At 44.4% G+C, this 14,622-nt stretch overlaps 1 protein-coding gene across 1 annotated transcript in view; it reads left to right on the top strand.

Moving 5' to 3' along the window:
* The window catches only part of LOC137439949 (uncharacterized), a 46,090-nt gene that overhangs the window by 14,870 nt on the left and 16,598 nt on the right, over positions 1 to 14,622 (top strand). The window lies entirely within an intron of this gene.

The following is a 14,622-nucleotide window of genomic DNA, read 5'->3' on the forward strand; positions in this document are numbered from 1 at the left end:
CTATTTCAATGAAACGTGACCACAACCTTCATCACCCATGAGGTACCAAAGTATGTTCACGGCATTTAAAAAATCTGCCCCTTTGTGGGTCTACGGGGGGTTGACCCCCAAAATAGACATTTGCTTTCTTCTCAGAAACTACACACAAAATTACGATGAAACCTGACCACAACCTTCACCACCCGTGAGGTACCAAAGCATGTTCATGACATTAAAAAAGTTGGAGTCTTAGGAGGTATATGGGGTTGGGGGAGGGGGGGGGGGGGGGTTGCCCCCCAATATAGTTTTTTTTCTCTTTGTTTGTTTAATGTTTTATGACTATATTAGTATGATTCTACAAGCTGCCCTGTCTTATAGCAACCATTGAAATTGGTGTAATATACCCTTAGTCGGTGCAGTATACTGTTTATTATACCAGGTGAGCACCAGCGGTATTGCCCCTATGTTTGTTATAATTTCAAAAAGTGAGGGGATAACAAGTCTGTGTGAGGGATTATTTCGTGGGAAGACAAAAGGCCACAGCTCTGTGTTGCCCACAGTTCACCCCTGCCAAGATGCAGAGAAGCTGATGGTTTGAACATTTTGCAGGGATTCCCATGCAAATAGATGGCCGACTTGTCTACATTAGGAACTAAGGAGTACACCGTCAGATCCTGCTTTGTTCCTGACATGACTGAAGATGGGGGCCGGTAGCAATTCTGGGGACCTTGTCAGTATAGGCAGATACCAGTGCAGCTTTTGTTTCCATGACAATATTAGAAATAAATATTCTGAGGTTGTAACCACGTCAAAAGACATGCAAGCAGAAATTTCTCCATCTCAGCTTGGGCAATGACACAATAGGTAAAACTGCAATTCAGTATAGAAGACCTACTGCACTGTCCTCCATTTGCAGCAGAGCTCACCACCCTAGGCAGATGAGCTGCCTTTGGGCTGGTGGAGTAATTTGCAAACTGCGAATATCATAGGGTGTCAGAAAACGAGCAAAAACCCTATTTGTGCGATGATTTTTTTTTTTTTGAACGGGGAGTGCAAGTCAGGTGGTTAGATTTGTGACCTGTGAGGGGAAGGTTGGAGAGGCGACGAGAAGGGGGTTTGGATGGTGGGATGGTGGGTAAAGGGTGACATTATCAAAGCAAAACTTACCCAATAGGAAAAAGAAATTCCAAAATAATTTGAATCAGAGTTGCAACAAAACCAAGAGTTGCATCCAAACATTGCAACGGAATGCTGCCAAAGGCAGATTTGAAGGCTGGCCACTTGTATATTAATGATGGAGTTTACTCTGCAAACTGAGATCCGTTTTTCCTATCGTCATTTGAGGGGAAAGGAGGAAAGGAGGAGAGGGTGGAGAGGGAGGAGGTGATGGTGGATGGGAAGGAGGTGGAAGGGAGGAGGAGGAAGAGGAGGTGGAAGAGGAGAAAGAGGAGGAGGAGGAGGACAAGAATGACGAAGAAGAGGTGAGGTAGGAGGACGAAAATGTGAGGATGGAAAAGAAGACGAAGAAGAGGGCTATTTATGTACGCCTCGATCTGCAATGTTTCTGGATGCCTATCCAATTCCAGTTTGAACCCATCTCACTGTTTCTGCCAACATTGGCAGACACCATTGGCTACGAAGATGTAGGTAGACACCGTTGGACAACAGTTTATGTGGTTTTAACTGGGGATCCCAACATCACGATCTAAGTGCTTACATGGAAATGGACAACGAGCAAACCTAAACATGTCATTCTGGAGTTGTGTTATACTATTTTCTGCTAGTGTTATACTATTTTCCACTTGACCCCTTCTACATTACTTTAAAGTTTCACGTCAATCAATGAAGCGGTTCAATAGATACAAGGTTTTTAAGATTGCCGTTGAATTACTTATCGCTGCCAAATCATGTGACCTATCACAAATTCCAAAGGACCATTTTAGCATCCAGACATGCGGAACATATTTCTGAAGTTTCCACTTGATATGTTCAAAAATGAGGGAGGAGATCGGTTTTAAAAGTTTTTGCTTCAAAAAATAATAGCTTCCAAACCATGTGACCGACGTCATCACAGCCCCCGAACATTTTATTCGTCATGGGTATGCGGTCATGCATGTAAAGTTTGGCCTCTATCTGTTCAGTTCTTTCGGAGAAAATGGTTTTTTAGTGGTTTTTAAGGCTTTTCACTAAAACAAATATGGCGGCCAAACCACGTGACCAATTGTCGTTTTTTGCGCATCAATTTATCCCTAGATGATGCTCAAGAAATTTCATCCTGATCGAATGAAATTTTGTACTTATCGAAGTATGACATCATAATGGAGGCACCGATTCACGTGTTGACTTTTTGACCTCAAAAATAATTGGTGGTTTAATTCAGTCACCTGGTATGCAAATCCACTTAAAATTCCAAGTCAATTGGATGAAAATTGAGGATTTTAGAAATCTGGCCTGTGTTGGCCTCAAATAGTTGATGGTTGAATTCAGTTAGCTGATATGAAAATCCTCTTCAAATTTCAAGTCGATCGGATGGAAATTGTGAATTTTAGAAATTTGAAAGAGTTGTTGACCTTTTGACCTCAGTAGTAGAAGAATGGGCGTTTCTGAGCACACTAAAATTTAACATTGAAGTCAATGGAGAAAATCAAGGTTAATCATTGACCCACTGGATTTTCAATTAGATTTTATCCTCCAATTCATTCCCATCCTCAAGATTTCAAGGTGTTCAACAGACATTCGCTGACGCTCATTCTCATTCACTCCGTTCGTTCGCTGTTAGTCATGCATTCAAGACGCCCCATTCTCCTACTACTTGTGGTAGAAGGGAAAATTAGGGGAAGGGGAATTAAGGATGGTAAGGAGAGGGAGAAATGGGGGAATTGGGGAGGGGGCTGCATTTGATCATACTCACTAAGTGGACCAATGAATATTTGTTTGTTTTATTTTAGGGAATAATTTAATTTTCTTATACCACTCATCACCATCAAGTATATTAACAAACAATATGTTGGAACTTGGTTCTTGGTACAAGTATCTTTGTTGAGCAGAGTTTATTATTATTATTATTATTTTTTTTTTGGTATACAAGATCGAGGCTTGTGTAAGAGGTAACATCAATAAGAAAAAAAGAAAAAAAGAAAAGGACACACAAAACATACAATAAAGGGAGCGGGAGACGAGATGGGGAGTGAGAGGGAAGCACAAGCATAACAACGGTAGAGAACATGGACATTGGGAGATCTGTGGGAGGGAGAGGGCTTGGGGGGAGGAGGCATGGTAAGGGAGCTGGGGGTGGGATAGGTATAAAACACATGGACACTGCTAGGACTTCCAGGAAAGAAGTCGGTATTTCAAAAAAGTGGATCTGGGGTGAATTAACGGGGGTAGAAAAGATCAAGGTTTTGGATGGGGGAAGATGAGAGATGGTGATGAACAGCTGTTTTAAAGACCTGGAGGGAGGAGTGGGATTGAAGAGAGTGGGGGAGTTTGTTCCAGAGGTGGGAGTAAAGAGGAATGAAAGAGTGAAGGTGAGCAGAGAGTCTTGACTTTGGCAATTTCACCAGAATAGGGTTGCTGGCAGATCTTGTGCGACCTGTAAGAATATTTGGGGGACAGAGCACAGATAGAGCTGGGGGAGCTAGGCCAGATAGGAGTCTGTAGATGACAGAAAGACCACCTACCTACGGGCCTGTGGTGAGCGAGTGTAAGGCCCTTACAATCGGCTTCATTGCGGGAGATTCCAATGGTTCTGAAAGCTTTGGTTTCAACAACGTGGAGCCGAGCTAGGTATGAGGCAGGAGCACCAGCCCAGAGTGGGGAGCAGTATTCCATTGAGCTGGGAATGAAAGCCTTGCATGTGGTGAAGAGCTCGGGTGTGCCAAGGAAGGACTTCGCACGACGGAGGATGCCCAGTAGGCGACTGGCTTTGGTGGCCAGATTGAAAATGTGGTTTCCCCAGGAATGATCATGGCAGATAGTGAGACCCGAAAGCTTGAGTGACAGAATTTATTGGAGAGGATTGTTGAGAAAGTATATGGGAGGGTTGTCCAGTCTGTCTTTTCGGAGAGACATAGTAAGAGTGAGATTTGTCAGGATTGAAAGACATGTTCCACTTGTTTGACCAGTCTTTGATTTTGTCCAGGTCTGCAGAGTCGGGAGGCTGCAGACTGCCGATCTGAGGGATGAGGAATGGAGTGGCAGAGAGTGGAGTCATCAGCAAAGAGATAGAGAGGATGTTCCAGAGAGTCTGAGAGATCATTGATGAAGACCAGAAAAAGCACAGGGCCCAGAACACTGCCGTGGGGAACTCCAGCCTGAACAGGAAGAGGAGATCAAGCCATTGGAGATCAAGCCATTGGAGAAGAGGAAAGATTTCATATCTGAAGCAATGATGGATTCCATGACTTTGCTGATAAGTGGGAGAAGGTTGATTGGTCTGTAGTTGCTGGGATCTGTTTTTGCACCTTTTTTGTGCAAAGCGGTGATGTTGGCAGATTTCCAAGCAGATGGCAGATGACCTTGAGCAAAAGAGAGGGTGAAGAGAACAGAGAACAGAGAGAGGGAGTGAAAGAGCGGAAGAACAGGATTTTAGGACCCGTGGGCTGATGCCGTCAGGTCCAGTTGCAGAATCGGAGTCGAGGGTTGACAGAAACTTTTCCACCTCGTCAGGAGGAAAGGACACAGAGTCCAGGAGCAGCTGGGTACGACTGGGTACGGTGGGTACAGAGAGGGATGGGTTTGGGACACAAGATTTAGAGGCAAACACAGAGTTGAGGCATTCAGCTTTTTCACGTGTGGAGTCAGCCGTGTGGCCGTTTGAGGTGAGGGAGGGGATGGAGGGGGAACAAACACCAGAAACAGATTTGACCCGACGCCACCAGGATTTGGAAGAGGGAGACAGATAAGAGAGTTCGGTCCTGAGAATGGAGAGATATTGTTTCCTGGCTCTCCTGAGGGTGGACACACACTTGTTTTGGGCTTTGTGAAAGGAAATGAGATTTCTTTCCGTTGGATTTGCTTTCCAGGAGACGAAAGCAAGTTGTTTCTGGGCAATAGCCTCACCACAAGATTCCGTGTACCATGGACGGGAGGAAGGGTATGACAACTGAAGACGAGATGGGATAAATCCGTGCATGAGAGAGAGCAATTTACTTTGGAAGAATTCCCAGGATGAGTTGATGTCAGAGGCGGTAGAGATGGGAGACCAGTCCAGATGATTGATGGCTGCTTGAAGACCGTGCCAGTTGGCCTGAGTGAAATGCCAGACTCGTCGACGCTGAGGAGGCTCTCTGAGAATGGTCAGAGAGATGTCCACTTTAACAAGCACATGATCAGATGAGCCGATTGGAGCAGAAGAAGAGCAGCAGACATTTTCAGGGAAGTTAGTCATAACCAAGTCCAGAAGAGAAGATGCTCCGTTGACTGAGATCCGGGTCGGGAAATTGACAGATTGTCAGTCCCAGTGAGTCACAGAAGTCCTTTGCTGAAGAGCCATGGCTGGTGAGAGAGGTACCCACACCCAGCCAGCTGGCATGGTGACAATTGAAATCACCACATATGAGGAAGAGAGAGTTGATTCTGATAATTATTAGACAGCGAGATGTAGATGGAGTCATCACTGTTTGGTGGACGGTACAACACACATGTGAACAAAAGGTGGGAGCGAAGGGGAAGCCGTAGCCAAAGGTATTCCTGGGGGTGAGATGGAGAGAGGGCAGTGCAGGGCGAGTGAGGAAGAGTTTTTTTTATAAAGATAGCAACCCCACCTCCAGGACTCGGCTCAGGTCTATCATACCGGAGGAGGGAGTAACTTGGGAGAGATACCAAGGAATCAGAGACATCATGAAGGAGGAACGTTTCTGTTAAGCAGATCATATCTGGTTTGTCAGAAGCAACCTGTATGGAGAGATCAGTCAAGTTTGAGCGAAGGCCCCGGATGTTTGAGGTCCATACTGTTAAAGAAGAGGAAGGGGGAGCATCGGATACAGAACAGGGGGGGGGGGAGCGGTAGGGTAAGATGTGGAAGAGGGGGAGGAGGTAGGGAGAGCTGTTGAAGGTGTGTCAGAGATTTCAGAATAGCTTGGAGAAAGGGAAGAATGGGGCGGACAAAAGGTTTGATGGTGATTGGGTGAGGCGCAGTGAGGTGTTATTTGAGGAGGGGGAAGAGTGAGGCAGAAGGTTGAGGGAGATGAAGGTGAAAGTTGGAAGGGGGAAGAAGCGGGGAGGACGCTTTGAGGAGGAGGGGTGAGAGGGGAGTCTAGGAGGGGAGGAGTGAGAGAGAGTCTCGGAGGGGAGGGTGTGGGGGAAGTTTAGGAGGGAAGGGGCAAGGGGGAGATTTGAAAGAGATGGGTGATGGGGATGATTTGGAGGGGAGGGGCAAGGGGGTAGATTTAGAGGGGAGGGGTGATGGGGAAGTTTTGGAGGGGAGGGGTGATGGGGAAGTTTTGGAGGGAAGGGGTGATGGGGAAGATTTGGAGGGGAGGGGCAAGGGGGAAGATTTGAAAGGGATGGGTGATGGGGAAGATTTGGAGGGGAGGGGCAAGGGGGAATATTTGAAAGAGATGGGTGATGGGGAAGATTTGGAGGGGAGGGGCAAGGGGGTAGATTTGGAGGGGAGGGGTGATGGGGAAGTTTTGAAGGGGAGGGGTGATGGGGAAGTTTTGGAGGGAAGGGGTGATGGGGAAGATTTGGAGGGGTGGGGTGAGATTGGATTTTGAAAAGTGTACGATTAATGGGAAACGAACATTTATTGCAAAATGAGTTTCTTGAGACCTTCGAGTCAAAAATACGTTTGAGGACGCTAAAGGATGGGTGGAGTGCTGTCGAGTTTCGGGAATGTATGAAAGAGGCACTGTAAGAGATGGAATTTTTTTTTGGAATGAAAAGATTTGGTGAGCAAGTCGAAAGCATCCTTTTATAGAAGAAGAAGAAAAAGGTGTTATAGTATACGACAGAATACAGTTCTTCAGGGGACAGTTTAAACATTTTTTAACAACGTGATCACGAACAACGTGGTCGAAGAACGAACGAACAAATAAGAACGAACAAACGGGTAAGAACAGAGAAGGGAATTTTTTTTTTTTTTTTTTTTTTTTTTTTTTTTTTGAGTTGAGATTTTAAAACAAGGAAGTATGGGGTGAAAAGACTGTGAAAAACAGAGACCGAAAGTAATTGCAGCGCAATCGAAGAACCGCTGAGACAAAAACAAAGCCTCAAGCCAAGGTTGGTCACGGTAGCCTACTAGTACTACACTAGGCCTCAGAATACGCAACACGAACTAACCGACGATTCTGTACACAGGTATGAAAAACCAACACCGAGAATCCTATTAAAGACACACCAATAGTTACACACACCGAAAGAAAGATGCAGTTTCGACAAAAACACAATTGTGAAAAATTACTTAACTTCGAAAGCGTGCGCGCATGGACAGCTTTGAAGAGACGTGACCTCCAATCTTGCGCATGCGCAGATCTCCAAGCGCAGCGCATGCGCAGATTTTATTTTCATTCTTCTGTTAAAAGACCTTCCTTATCGACTTTCATCCCCCCACCCTTCGAGGCTTATACATAATTTCATGGGTGAGAACCTCGTGAGTGGTCTGATAAGGGAATGAAGAGAGGAAGTGGAAACCGTGGCTGGAAAGGCAGGCTCGGGAGAGAAAAAGGCGAAAAACAAAGTCTAGATGCGCGCCCAGTTTTTGTGACGAGTAACTCAGCCTGTGAGGGTTCGTGGAGGAGTTCAGTGATCCCTCCCCCCCAAGGGCTGTCGGTTGGAGGCACCGTCTGTGTGGAAGGGACAGGTGTGGAAATGCGTCGTGTAGCAAAGAGGGGGAGGGAACAGAAGCGTGTGCCCCTCGTCAAGTATCATTTTGGTGAACCTGAGTCAATGTGCTATTTCCTGGTGTTGAAAAAATTGCTCTGATCCATTGGTTCGTGAAGTTTGAGGACACGTACCGAGAGAGAGAGAAAGGTGGTGAGGCGACATTTTTGGGGCCTGCGGCTGCGACGAGGCAGCTGGAAGTAATCTCAAACAGGCCTGAATTCCCCCCCCCCCCCTCTTTTTCTTTTGCTGATTATTTTCTTTATAACCTGGCAAATATTATTTTGTTTTTGTTCTTTCTTTCTCCCTCCCTCCTTGGGATTAGATAGGGATATCTGGTGGGGCGTTAGATTGTCTTTTCCGCGTTGTCTTGGGGCCTGTCTATCTGTATTTAGTTACTTATTCTTTACCCCCACATGTCTGTGGGATTTTCCTATGGATTTTGTATTGCTTGGTTGTATGTCCTATTTTTTGGTTTATCCTGAGTAAATGATTTGCATTCATTCCACTGTTTTGAACTTGCATTACATTACTGGATTGGCATACATTTGCATTCTGTGTCGGTGAGTTGGTGTGTAAAGTTGCATCAGCATTCGTATGATAACTCCACTTGGTCACATCTGACTGCTTAAACGGCACGACCCACACACAGGGAACGTATTGGCCTCCCGAATAGGTCAATTAGGACCTCCGGATCAATAGGCCATACCCCGAGCACTCTACGCAAGGGTCAGGTCATAACAGTGTGTTTGTGTATGTTTATGTGTATGTATGTTCGTATTCGTAAATCAGTGGGTGGACCATCGAAGGACTGCCTTACACCCATTGGCTGCACAGCTGGTCTCGGCCGCCATGTTCCTGCTCAGGTCGGCCCAAGCCATCTGCAGAAGTGTTATGCAGCATTCACAATCATTATACCTTCCATTTCAGTTGTCCCTTCAGTGTAAAGCAAGGATTATCAAATATATATAGAAAGGTTGCAACCAATAGCCATCAAGCGCCTTGAGAAGGCCTCAGACTTTTTGTTTTCAGGCCTCAAACAGCTTCTTTATCTGAAGGGATCGTGTTGTTGGTGTTGTTGATGTTGTGAAGGTAACATTTCTTTTTTTTCTGAAGCGATTGTGTTGTTGTTGTTGTTGTTGTTGTTGTTGTTGTTGTTAAGGGAACATTGAGGTAATATTTATTTTTCCGAGGCAATGTTTACTTCAGAAACACAGCATTTCTCTGCACATCGTATTCTCATAACAGGAGGATTCACAGTTCACACACACCTTAACCAGAGGTACGATTATATTTATTCCATGGAGCCTGTGTATTTTCCTTACAAAGTGCTCCCCCACCATGAATCCTCCCCATCTGTTGTGCAGAAGTTCCACAGACCTAACTAGCTAAAATTGTTAAATATTCTTTAACTGTTGTTCATGATACATTCATTACTTGTAAAGAACCACAATATTACTGTAAAAATTGTTAGAGATGTTTGGTGTGCTAAGTATATAGATAGTAAAGAACATTAATTATGTGGTTCCCAGTCTGCGGTCATAACCTGGTGTTGGCTTAGCGGTTAGGGTGCCGGCTTGGGATCCTAGGATCCTGGGTTTGAATCCCGCTCAATTGTTGAATTAATGGCAGGGGGGTTGACTCAGCCTGTCATCCTTCCAAGGTCGGCAAATTGAGTACCAGTTCACTGGTAATTCCCTGTGTGTTGCAAGAGGTGACTAACAGGGTTGGTGGCAGGAAGGGCATCCGGCCATAAAACATTGCTTCAAAAAGGGGACCAAGAGTGCCTAAAAAAGGCCAACCCCTGCTCTGCGGGGAAAAATGGCCTCTAAAGGTGGTTCTTTGTTCTTACTTCAGTCTGCGGTCATTTATCGTGACCTTTGCCGGTCCTTGGTGAGAAAAAGGTTACGAACCACTGTTCTACCTGTTAGCTCTTACACAAGCTTCGACTGAGTATACAAAAAGAAAAATCGTAAAAATAACTAATTTCTTAATGAATTGGCTAATGGCATACCTAAACCACCACTGTTTCATCCAAACCTAACTTTATGAAAATTAAATAATTAATTGAAAAATTAAACAATGAATCCATAAATCAATAAATCAAAAATACCCTTCTCAGCCAAATCACTTGGTCATTGTTGTGTCCAAATATCAGTCTCCTAACTCAAAAGGTGCCTGAGATATTGCCCAGATGAGAAAGAAAATAAATAATTACTTGATAAATGGATAATAATTAAGTAATTAATTAGTCAAAAAATAATAAAATACTGTTTTTGCCAAGGCACGTGCTCAATATTTTGCCCAAATTTTAGTTTCCTAGCTCAAAGGATGGCTGAGATATCGCCCGGACAAACAAACAAACAAGAAAACAAACAAGAAAAAGCAAATGGTGTAAAAACTGACTACTGAGTACTCCCTTTCCTGGCACGTCATCCCCGGGCCACCTTCAGCGCCCGGGGATGACGTCATGCTGCGCCTGGAGTTGGAATAGGAAAGGAGCGGTGTGCAATAGTTTATTCCTCAGTTTATCTGAGGAAGTTAAAGTCGACATGTGCATATTGTGACAACCGTTGGCATTTCGGGTTCCCTTGCGGTTGTTTTTGTATGTCGAGTTTTATCCCCATCCCGATTTGAAGGAGCTTCCATGGGAATGATAGTTGCAACCTCCAAAACGAATAATCTAGATGAGAATGGATGATGACAACTGGACAAGAAAGTAATATGTCATCATCACTTGGGAGGAACCAAGTCTGTGCCTAAACTTTACACGCACATGCATATGGAGAAGTAAATGTTGTTACCTCTTGTATTCAGTGTGGGCTCTACCCTGCTTACAATGTTGTTACCTCCTCTATCCACCCATCTTTCTTTCTCCCTTTTATTTCTGTCTATTTATATCATTTTCATTTTTCTTTGGCAGTTTCTTCAGAGTAAACTCATGCTTGTTGTTGTCTATGTTCTGCAAGTGATCTATGTACGAGCTCCCAACATGAGCCTTGGATTACAATAAAATAAATTTTAAGGTTCAATTTCTTCGGTCACTACCTGTTTCCTGATTGACTGCGGTTAGCCAAAAACTTCACCTGACTTGTGCCATTGTTTGTAAAGCCCAAGGGAAGTGAAGTTTCACAACAATTGACCATGCATGACACCGAAGACAGATGAGTTGGAAATTGATGGGAAACCAGTCTTTCTTGTGGAGGACAGGTAAAGCAACTTGGATGAAATCGACAATGTTGATTCAAGTTTTGCTATCCATTGTGAAGCTTTCGTTCGAGTATAAGGCCTCCCACCTGAAACGTCAGCTTCACCTTTCTTCTCACGGTGGTTAGCTTTCTCCAATGAGTACTCCATTTATTCATTCCTTTGAATTGGGAATAACATTTATTTTCCAGTAAGCTTGCAGTAAAATACCTGTGAATATGGTGTAGTTTATGCGGATTATAGTTCAGATCCATTCCACGGAGGATAAAAAAAACAAAACGCAAGTCTTGATTTAAAAACAGGTCGGTGCTCCAAAATGATATTTTCCGAAATAGATTAAAAACAGAATCCCCATTTTTGAAGCGTATCTGCCTTGTAATGAAAGCGTATTGAACCCGAGTTGTGTAGGACATATAACGATTTGGTGACGTCTCCTATAATGTGGCCTGACAACCCTGCTAAACCTCAAACTGTTCCGTCGCTTCGGGCAAGGCTGCAGCTGAACAAGAGGCACCAGCTGAGATGAGAACATTGCTGTGGGGCGGATTTGTCTTCACTAGTTTATGCAAGAACCAGTCCTGCCAGGGTGCTCTTTAAAAATTTGAGACGTTCCTGTCTTCTTGAGGTGCAGTCTTGTCAGACATCTTGTTTGGCGGTCATTCATGAAGGAACATTCACGAAGGTACATTCACATCAGAATGTGCTCGAGTGACCTCCGGTGATTTCCCATGGGGAAGTGAAATGTTATTTCCATGATATATTGATTGTCAGAATGTAAAGATGGCTGGATGGCCTAGAGGTACGCACACTCACCTATAAGCTGTCTAGCCTGTGTTTGAATCCTGGCCCAGCTATAAACTCTTATCCTGGTGTTTCAAAGGGAGGGCGATTCATGATTGTGCGTGCCGTCCCTTGGTTGGATGTTAAACTGGGTGTCCCGTCCCGTCTGCCGGTATTCGTTGAAGATCCTACGGTGTCTTTCGTGAAGAGAAGATGGGTTATCGCCGGCACCATGCCCAAATTCCAAATTACTGCCCCAACTACTTTGTTGAATGTCAGGCCTGACCAGGTGGTTCATGAAGACTTGGGCCAGAAACGTCTCCCCAGCCAACCCCACAAGAACGTGGGAATAATTGTGGCCACGAAGAAAGAGGAAGAACGATTGTTGCAATATACACCACAAAGTGCTTTTCAAATCTATGGCAAGTTATTGGAAGAGGAACCCTGAAATTACTCCCAAAAAAATAATAATACAAGGATAAATAGTGTCGTGTTTTGGTGCATCGGAATATTACAATTGCACGTGCACGACAAGATCAATAAATTGTAGAGACTGAAATGGCCCCACAACTGGCTTCCTGGAGAGACACAATTTCTTTGCACAGTCAGGTTAGTCACCTGGTGTTGGAGTTATCGCTGAAATCATGTATGTTATACTTGAAGAATAACTAGTAAGACAACCAAAAAACATAACCAAAAACTTCATTGGACTACTGCTGTCTCCATTGTGAGCTGTTGCCCTCTTTACTTCATACTTCGCTCATGGATGATGTACAATCGAAAGGTCTCATCATTGGCATCTACCATAAAGAAGAAGCACAGGCACAGATAGATAGGGCCTCCTGTTCGCTCATTGCAACTGGGTTCTAACCCCTATGCTTTATACCACCTCTCTTTTATTTCTTCTCATGCCCTTTCAGCCTTCCGCCCCCTCCAGGCTACATTCATTACCCCCACCACTGGAAGTGGACGGAGGTTATTTTTCACTGCTGTCTTTGTTTCTTTTGTGTGCAGGATATCTCGAAGTTGTTGAGGGATTTGGGCCAAATGTTGTGGACAGGTTGGGTGTGTGGCAAGGACTGACTGATTCGATTTTGGTGAAGATCTGGATCGAATCATTTTAAAGTGATTTGTCACCATTGATGGGGCCAAACCCGATATACACTTGGTCCTTGGTTAACATCGTGGTTACGTTCTTGAAAACAAGATGTTACATGCTAAATGGATCAATTTTCATAATAATGTAAAATAAACTCCAAACAAATCACCGTTTAGTACAATAAAACACTCTACGGCTGGATGGTGGAGAGTGGGAGGTTGGCGTGTCACCGAGGTCTGGAGGGTTCTCCTCCTCGCTGTGACATGAAGGCTTCTCCTCGTTGTTGAGATGACCGTTTTCCTCACTCCAGAAAAAAATAATATAAAATAAGTTGACTGCTTGCTGCTGTGCCTCTTCTTTTCTTTATAAATTTCATAGTACCGCCGAAGACTTTTCATGGCATTTATGTCCTGACGTTGTAATAGCGAGTTGTAGGGAAATAATCACGACGTTCTGTAAAACCTTGGTATCTAATTAGTATAGACGTTATAACGAATTAACATTAACCAGGACGACGTTAAGCGGGGACACCCTGTATAGCATGATATTTCGAAAACTTATGGATTGATTATGACAAAACTTGGTGAATGAGTTGGTTGCGCAGATTCAATTTTGGTTCAGGTCCGAATCCAGATCCGGCCTATCAGTGGGATACAAAATGTAAACTGTTCAGCCTGGCGGAGGTATGCGCTCTACCAAGTGCTGTTCTAGTTACTCCCGCCAGGGAGTAATGCATTCGATTGTGTGTGTGTGTGTGTGTGTGTGTGTGTGTGTGTGTGTGTGTGTGTGTGTGTGTGTGTGTGTGTGTGTGTGTGTGTGTGTGTGTGTGTGTGCGCGCGCGCGCACGTGTGTGTGTTCATGTGTTTGTGCACAAGATATCTGGAAAAGTTCTGAACGGATTTGGATGAAAGTTGGTGGGATGATTGCCCTTGGGATAAGGAAGAATTGATTAGTTTTTGGTGAAGCTCAGGATATTATTCCCGATCCAGGAATTTTTTGAAGGATTTTTTTACCATTGGAAGATAGGGCTCAGCAGCGGCCACCCACGGCGGGAGTATGCGCTCTACTGAGTGCCGTTCTAGTTGTTGCAGTGATATCCTCCTTATGAATATTCCCAAATACAGGCTTCCTGCCTATGTCAATGCCTTTGTTCTTTTTCTCTTGCATGAGAAATCACCTAGCTTCGTAAATTCAGTTTGCCCTCCCCTTGAGGGGTTCCAGAAGGCAGTACATCTCATCTCATCTTTTCTTGTCTTCCATCCATCCATACCCACAATCTTTATCCCCATGAACCCCCTTGCCTCCAGCAGCCTCTTGCCTCCATTTTCCCATTCGTTCATCCACCACCTTGTGTCCAGTTGTTTTCCCACCACCATGTCAGTCCATTACCCCCACTCTTCCACGAGGCAAAATTTTTGTTCACGAAACGCGTTGCACCCAGCACTCAGTGTGCTTGTGATGATGCATCACATGATACCATGTGCGTATGTTTATGAACATCCTGTTATGCATATCAACGCTATTTTCCTTCCATGCATTTCATTAGAACCAAACTTGTTTTGAATTGTCAATGGAATCGATAGGGTAGAAGCTGACGCTTTGGCCATTAACCCTTCATCCCAGCAAATTCTGAATCGCTGTTGCTTTTTACTTGATATGTTTGTTCTGTGTATGGTGTGTGGCATGTTATCCATTATCAGAAACTCTTCCATGAGCCTTGACGAGGTACAGATAAA

Source organism: Myxine glutinosa, chromosome 14, assembly GCF_964187855.1.
Source record: "Myxine glutinosa chromosome 14, kmMyxGlut1.1, whole genome shotgun sequence".
Classification (NCBI taxonomy): domain Eukaryota; kingdom Metazoa; phylum Chordata; class Myxini; order Myxiniformes; family Myxinidae; genus Myxine; species Myxine glutinosa.